Genomic DNA, 8,895 nt, shown 5'->3' with positions numbered 1-8,895 from the left:
TTAAGACGAAATTCGTGAATAGATTTCGAATCGCCAAAGCATTAGTCTACCCTCCGTCAACTCAACTATTCCACTAAAAGAGTCCAAAGATATGATTTGACCTCAGTTAGGGATGTATTTTATTTATTTACTGATCTTTAGTTCGAAACTCTAATTGAATAAACTGCTGGGCCACCCAAACGCAGCAACGTAATAAACCAGCTGCCTTTTATCTTTGCCGCGGCATCTTTTCCACACAAAATATTCCATGCATCACAAACTGAAAATACAACAAACCACATGAAAGTAGCAGCGAATTTATTTTAACTCCCGAAAACCTCATATTTTCAAACAATTTTACAAAATATTCACCGAAAAAGTCAGTTCGCGCGGAGTTAGAAAATTTCAAACCAACTCCTCGACAAAATGATTAATTGAAATTGACTGCAAAATGTCATTGCACACGCATATGCAGCCAAATATCTGATTGCTTTCGTTCAGTTTTCCATTCCCAAATGTTTGGCGAATTACGCAGTTACGAAATCATTGACACACGTCTCTACTTTGTTGCTTGAATGATTGACTCACTGACTTCGGTATTAACCAACTGTCATGCTGCGGAAGCAAGAAGCAATAAACTGTCTTAAATTGCATAGCATTGGCACACGCCCACATCATTTCTCAAACGCACTTTCGTCCTTCCACTGACTGTTGTGCCAAAGTCACTTACACACACACACATACACACACACACAGAGGCATATTCATGCATGTTGGTTGGTAGATGATTGCAAGTCTCGAAGTCTAGGCTTATTCTGGTGTCATCAACAAATGTCACGGCAAACCGCATTTACGAGAGTAGTAGTTGGTGGTGGTGATTCACGTGTCACATGCCACATGTCGCAAGACGGAACCAAAGGCAAGCAAGATTTTATCAGTTGGAGTGTAAAAGTACAAAAGCGCAAAAGTAGTTGAGAGCAGAAGCCTTTGGCAAATCGAAGCAGGGAGTAGCTATAAGATATATGACTCCAATATATTTATCAAAAAGCAATTAAACCAGATTAGGTGGAAGAAAAATACGCAAAATAAAGGTCGACAACAGAAAAAAAAGTGTTTTTGTTACTTGTAACTCTCTTAAAAAAAGAGAGTTTTTTTGGTGATTTTTTGGGCCTTGGTAACGTATCGGACTCACTAGGGCGCGCTGAGGTCGAAATATTTCATAAAATCGTATTTATGATCATATTTTATCAATACTCATATAAAAAGTGCATCCGATACGCGACTTTTTTAACACACTTTTATTAGGTCGCGTTGTATGTATGTATGTATGTATGTATGTATGTATGTATGTATGTATGTATGTATGTACATATGTATGTATATTATGTATGTATGTATGTATGTATGTATGTATGTATGTAACGGAATCTTTGAGCTTAATTTTCACTGACTTCTAAAAATCTGATCGACTTGAAATTTTGCATACCTAACAAGGACCGATGACAATGCAATAATTTGATAAAAGTTTTCCATTATCCTTATTAGGATTGCCAGGATTAATATTTTCTTTTTTTTACTGTGGGCAAAAAGTAAGGTGAATTTGGTTGTAAAACGAAAAATCTTTATTTATTCTTGTAAATCAGTTTCTCAGGCTCCCTCCACGAAATAAGTTCTTCATCCCGATTACTTCTTTATCACGGCCGATAACTGCATAGCTTTAGACTCACAGTCGATAAGAAAGGAATGAAATATAACACGAATATATCGAATCATTTATTCACTGACTGCAATGATAACAATAATTTTCATTCATAATAAAAAAAAAATAGTTTAAAGAAACTAAAAAACATGCTTTTATTGCGAATCGAACTAAAAAGTAGAAAATAAATTTTAATGACAAAAGGACCTATAATGAAGTAATAGCAAATCGAACGATCAGTCATAGTCAACTACCTCAGAACAGAATTATAACAAAAATTAAGATACAAATAGAATAATTCAAATTAGAGTTAAAAGAGTGGGATGCATTTTGCTTCACTTTCATAACCTTCTGTACATAGGTAGTTGCCAATAGAATGATTGTAATATTTACTATATCAAGCATCCCACGCTTTAAACTCTAATTTGAATTACTCTATTTGTATCTTAATTTTTGTTATAATTCTGTTCTGAGGTAGTTGACTATGACTGATCGTTCGATTTGCTATTACTTCATTATAGGTCCCTTTGTCATTAAAATTTATTTTCTACTTTTTAGTTCGATTAGCAATAAAAGCGTGTTTTTTAGTTTTTTAAACTATTTTTTATTATTTTGTTGTTTTAGAGGAGGTTAAATGGAAAATGTCAGAAACATCATCAAAGATGCCACCATACCAGTGGCATGTGGCTTCTCCCACTAATACATACTATAACATTTCTCCCCTCTCGGCTGACTCCATTCATGCAGGCCTAACAGCATTTTATTAAAGTAGAGCAGGTTTTGTGAGTTGTAGACAAAGCAGGTACCTGCTTCCAGGTTCCTCTATTGAAAACGAAATTTGAATAGGACGAGCCAAGGAGCACCAAGAAATTTGGTGGCTCATAAAACACTTAGGCTAAAAATCCCATTGTATTTAGAGCTCTAGAAAGACGGTACTATCTACCGTCTACTACTCAAGGAGGGAAGGAGAAAAGTATCAGAGAAAAAGATAAGAAAGAACAGAGACAGAGACAGAGACAGAGTAGACAGCAAAAAAAAAAAAAGACAGAGACAGAGACAGAGAAAGAGACAAAGACAGAGGCAGTTAGTCCTGTGAGAACTCTCCAGATTCTTTGGTAAATTTGTAAATATCCACCAATTTGAGAGAGTTAATCATCCTCATGATATCGGAACTCAAAATTCGTAGCTTTGTTCTAGCAAAGGCAGGGCACTCACAGAGAAAATATTCAGTTCCTCTAAGCAAGATAGGCACATTGGGTCTCCAATGGTTCCAATGGTGGTCATATGCTACCATGGGTTGAGTCCTGTAATGATACCGACCATCAACCGAGTATCTTTTCTTCCAAGTTTTAGTAGAAAGTTTGACAGTTTTCTGTTCGGACTTGTCACAAAACACTTTGCAGTTCTGCAGCGTTCTAGACCGGACCATCGCTCTTTATGTAAATTGCATTCATAATCGCTGATCCAATTCATGATTCCTGCGGAACTGATTCCGATTATTAGTTCTGGCCCTTGTAGGGGAATCTCTATTCCTTTGTGACCAATGGGGCATCGGAATGTTGCAATATCGTTGCTCGATATCGATTTGTCCTCTGTTTGGGTTCGTATTGAGTCTTACCTCAGGTATTCGTGCTTGTCGGCTGTTCGTAAATACAGTCTCCCCGACAAGTGTTATGCTTCAAAACGCCTCCTTTGGATAACGCATCCGTTAGATCATCCAGCTCGGTCGCATTCGCTTTACTACCGCTTTGCGCTCCCACTCCATCTTTCGGAGTTTTAATACGATCTTTGCTGCAAATTTTTTTACTGCTTCCCATTACTCTTTGGAGTTCAGCGTTTGCCTTACCAAGTTTGCTAGTGTGGGGACGATACCTAGAGCATCTGCGAGCTCGGAGCGCTCTACGTAAAATCTGGCGTAGTACAAAGTTCTGCACTATTATCTTCGGTATGGCATTCCGGGCAGGTGGAACTATTTGCTAGATTGAAACGGCAGAGGTACGCAAGAAAGCCACCATGTCCGATGAGAATCTGGGTTGGATAGAAATATGATTCGCCGTGTTTTCTACTTATCCATTCATCTAGTTTGGAAATCAACTTGTATGTCCAGCGGTCTTTGCTAGATTGATCCTATCTACGAATAAGAGTAATATCTTCGGTTTTTTATTTTTATAATTTTTTTTAATGCTTTAAAATAAAATATACAATATATGCGGCGGCCACCATAGCCGAATGGGTTGGTGGGTGATTACCATTTGGAATTCAGAGAGAACGTAAATTCGAATCTCGGTGTAGTTCTTCCATGAAAAATCTCCTCATAAAAAATATCTGTCGTTCGGAGTCGGCTTGAAATTGTAGGTCAGTCCATTTGTGGAACAACATCAAGACGCGCACCACAAATAGGAGGAGGAGCTTGGCCAAACACATTTGTGAATTTTGTACAAAGTTTGGAAAAATGGCCTAAAGTGTATCTAAGATATATGTAACGTATAGCTCTCTCTCCTTTTCCTCTACGTTATATCTTTTTCCTCTCTCGCGGAACGAAAATGCCCAAAACGTTGCATGGCCTGAAATTTTACTCTCCATTATCGCTCGACCATCGACACCTAAGAAGTTTCACTTCAAAAATAAAAATAAAAAATCATCAGAGAAGCCGAGGTAACAGCCTCGGTACAGATTTCCCACCCGTTCCAATCTTGCCTACTTGGAAAAATTGATCTGACACTTACTTTTTTTATGCGACTTTGACAAGTCTGACGTCAGATGCCTTACGAATACAAAACAAACAAAAGGAAGCGAAATTACATATTTGTGAAAATCCGGTGTATGGCTTGACAATATTGTGATTTGTGAGATTTAAACTAAACAAACTAATGAAACGATGCCGCGTGTTAAATAGTGAAAGCACAAATGAATATAAACACTCCAAATGCAGGTTTTTGCGTTTTCATACGGATGAAGCCATGGCAAGAAAGTGTGTGTGTGTGCATAATTTCTTCTATTTCGTAGCTTCTGTTGCATTAGCATACTCTTCCTCTTCTCAAACAAGTAATTCGCCTTCCTTTTGTTTGCTTAGTCGTGTGCTCTGAGGACACAGCGAATTTGGAAGATGCACCCTTGTACTCTATCATCTTTGGTCTTGGCAAAACCAGTTTGCCCGAACTCCAGTTTGCGGAAAATCAGGGAAATGCCTGAAAATGTTACCGCGTCCCTTGAGAGATTTGCCTCCAAACGCCAACCTCTTTTAACTTAAGGGGACAGATAGCTGTAAACGGCCATATTTTCCCTGATTTTCATTAAAATTATTTAAAATGAAGAAGTCAATATATTTTTTTCAAAATTGGCATACAGTTTATTTATACATTAGAATAATACAAACAATTTTTTTCTATTTTAATCATTTAAAATGGCGGATGTACACTGAATTCTTCCAGGAAGGTCGCAGCGGGGCTTCTCAATCGGCGGGCATTGTAGCAAATGGGGGAAAAAATCGCGGAATTAAATGCTTACAAAAAATGAATTTTAGGGCGATTTTTTCTACTATTTTTACTTCGAAAAATTGTAAATTCACATAGAAAATAATATCATAAAAAAGATGTGTGCGAAATTTCAGGGCGATCGGTCAATAACTTTTCGAGTTATCGTGTACGCCAATTCGAAAAATATAGCTTTAAGAAAAACGCGACTAAAGTTTGAATACAACGTAACTATACCTCTCCCAGCGCTCGAACCCAAAGAATAGAGTCGTCACGGTTGACGATCTATAATATAAGTAATACTTAAATTTACGTTCTAAAATTTTTTTGACATATTCTTAAATGATTATATTAACATTTTATGAAAAAAAAACAATTTTTTTTCGAAATTTTACAGGTGTCTGTCCCCTTAATTGCACTTTGAGTAGCGATGGAAATAATTTGGAAGTTGATGGGAAAGTAAGTGCAGAGGACACTCAGGGCAGCTCTGGGACAAGTTCTGTTTGCTCCGGGGATGCCAGTACAATCAGTCCTTTGCACCCTCCCCAGTTTAGTGATATTATAGTCCTTCTGAAGAGCTTTCCGCAAAACCAGGCATTCGTATGTTGAAATTGGCAGAACTACCAAGTTGTACATCCAGAGAAGGACCCGTGACTTGAGCTACCATTTTCTGCTGAATATAGATTTGCAGGAGTAAAAAGCTATGCTGACCTTCTGTACCCGATTTTCAAAGTGTAGCTTCCAATGGAGTTTGGAGTCAAGTACCACTCTAAGATACTTAACTTCCGTTGAAAGCGGCTGAAATCGGGAGAACATAGTTATTTATACTAGGAAGTCTAAAATGTGGAGGCTTGTAACTTCTGGTAAATAGCATCAGCTTCGTTTTGGCATCAGCTCAGAGCTGACTCTGAGGATGCAACTGGCAGCCCATCGGCATCGATGATCCTTCTTTCAAAAATAATGCATAACAAGGTTTGAACGAGCTTGGATTCTTCAGGGAGGAGCAGTTTAACTTAGCTTAAAAATGAGTTTATGAATACGATTTTTGAAATAGTCCGGGCAACTAGCTGTTCAATAGTAAAGGGTTTTCGAATTGAGAGGTGTTATTTCGATATTCAAAGAAAAATGATATTTTTTAATATAAATGATAGCATGTTGATTTCATTATAAAGAAGAAGGTATGCCGTTAATAGTGGAAAATAACTTCAGGCAAGTGACCACCACGACCACGCTTACAGGGCAATATCCTTTTCATGAAATTTTCCGTAGCCGAATTGCAAAGTGTCTGCCCTATGCCCTCGATAGCCTCACGAATTCCATCTTTGAGGTCTTGTATCGACCCTGGACTCGGTGGCCAATTGTGATCACCTCTTCGAGAGATAACACGGTCCGGAAACTTTTCCCGTAAAAAATCAATGGTTTCGTTGCTTGTTGAAAATAAACATTGTTAAGATCAAGACCATCCAATTCTGGCCATAAAAAATCGTTTATCACCTTTATTACCTTTAGTATTCAGTTATGGTGCTAATATTCTGAATATGAACTCAATCGGATTATTGACACGATTTCCTTAGATATTTCGATATGAACTCACTCCAAGCCAGTGCGAACGAACTCATAATCTGTCCATCAGCTTATGAAAATTTCATCTCAGTGGTATGAGTGCCTTAATGACGGCAGATGATTAGATGTACAAAAAAACTATTATCAGTGGCAACCAATATCTTAAATAAGAAAATCTGATGTTTTCCCAAATTACCCCGCCAATTTCAATGTCAGAACAAGTGCTCACCCGTTTCCTTGCCTGACTTCATTATGTCACTTAAAAAGGCTTTTATTTTACCTAAACCCTCTACAAACAGTTTGCCGTTCACCTAGCTTGCCACACTGACTGCAAAAAGTAAACAAACTTTCAAGATAGAAAAACGAGCTGGCACACAGCGTATGGCGTATGCAAAAATAATAGCAAATAAAAAGAAAAGCAAAAACAAAATCCAGACACACTACACTTACGATAATACCGATAACAACACTAACTCTTTTAAGAACAACAATAAAAAAAATATAATGTTCACATCAGTTATAACTTTTCAACATTTACTTTGTATAAAAGCTTTCATCCGAGCGCCACAAACACTTTTGACACTTGTCTCCTATCATTGCTGCCGCCAAGCTCTTCCGCCGCCTCCGTCCGTCCGTCCGCCCGTCCGTTTAATGTTGCCAATGGCTGTTGTTGTTGTTGCTTCTTGCTTGCTGTTCGTACACTTGTTTAGTTGTTTGTTGTTGTTGTCTGCTGTTTGGCTGTTTGACTGCTTGGCTGCTTGGCTGCTCTTGACTTTCGACTGCCACCCGCAGAGTTGCAGTTTTATTGCGCGCATAAACACACAGGCACACACACACATTCACACCCGATTACAAGTACACACTAAGCGACAATGAGTTAAAATTTTTCTTAACAACATGTCAAAAAGTTTCCAACAAACTGCAAAAAGATTTGTTTAACACATTGTTGCTGTTGCCGATTTTGTTGTGCCTGTGGTTGTTGTGGCGGTTGGAGTCCATGTTGCAGTTACGTAGCATATTGACAACATCCAACGTGAATGTGGCATACAATGCAGCTATTATTTAGTAGTTTAGTAAGTTTGCCGGTGTAAAGCAGCACCAGCAATAAACGCAGAAACAACGACAACACAAACAACAATGAACAACAATAATGCAATATTACCGGAATTATTGGCACCCTGAAGAGGAGCACCTGCTGCTGTCAACTGTTGGTTGCCATTCACATTGTTATTGTTGTAAGGTTCTTTGCTGTTTATGTTTATGATCAATGGCAATTGTGCGATTTTGGAAGAAGAAAAGTTATTATTCAGACGCAGTAGCAAACATCTCTGATGAACTTAGCTCGCTTAGTTCGTTAGGTTAGCCTGGTTAGCAATAAGGCACGCATAGACCTTTTGGTCCCTAGCGATACCAGATGGCGACAGACCTCTATGAATACTGAAAGTAGACATCATGTAGGATGTCAGCGCTTTTGGCGAATCTAAGCACAGGTGGGAGATCCGATTTTCAGACGTCCTCCAGACCCTCAAATAATATGGCTCCCAGGCATTTTAAATGCGTTTTTAATAATGCCGGACCAACGCAGCGAAGGTGTTCTAAAGCTTCCTCAAATACTCTCTGCATTTTGCCTGCAAGTTTCCTCAAATCCTCTCTGCATTTGTCCGCGTTAGCAATCCCTACCTTGTACGCATGTGTAGCCAATACAGGGTTGACCATTTTCGACGGACCCATCTGGCAACCCTGTATCTTTTGACAGAGACGTCACATTGCTTAATGACATACCGCACTAGAAGCGCCTGTCCAAGCAGATTTTTACCATGGAACAGTACACGCCACGCAAGCGCTCTCAAATTGTTGAAATTTACAGTCAATTGTGAAAACTCAACGTGCGTATAAAAAATTAAATAATGTGAAAAGTTCGCCTTCTAAGAACACCATTAAACGTTTGTACGAAAGGTTTTCGACTGGTGATGCTCTTGCTAATCCAAACAGGCCAAATCAAAACCGACCAAGGCGATCGGATGAGAATATTGCTCTTGTACGGTCCAGTGTTGAGACGTCGCCAAGGACATCCCAAAATCGCGGTTCTCAGCAGTTGGGCGTTGCTCGGACCAATTTACAACGAATTATCCGCATTGATTTGCATTTATTCTCGCATAAAATTCAATTGACGCAAAGATT

The sequence above is a fragment of the Anastrepha obliqua genome, chromosome 4 (genome assembly GCF_027943255.1).
Source record: "Anastrepha obliqua isolate idAnaObli1 chromosome 4, idAnaObli1_1.0, whole genome shotgun sequence".
NCBI classification, from domain to species: domain Eukaryota; kingdom Metazoa; phylum Arthropoda; class Insecta; order Diptera; family Tephritidae; genus Anastrepha; species Anastrepha obliqua.
This window is presented reverse-complemented; position numbering follows the sequence as displayed.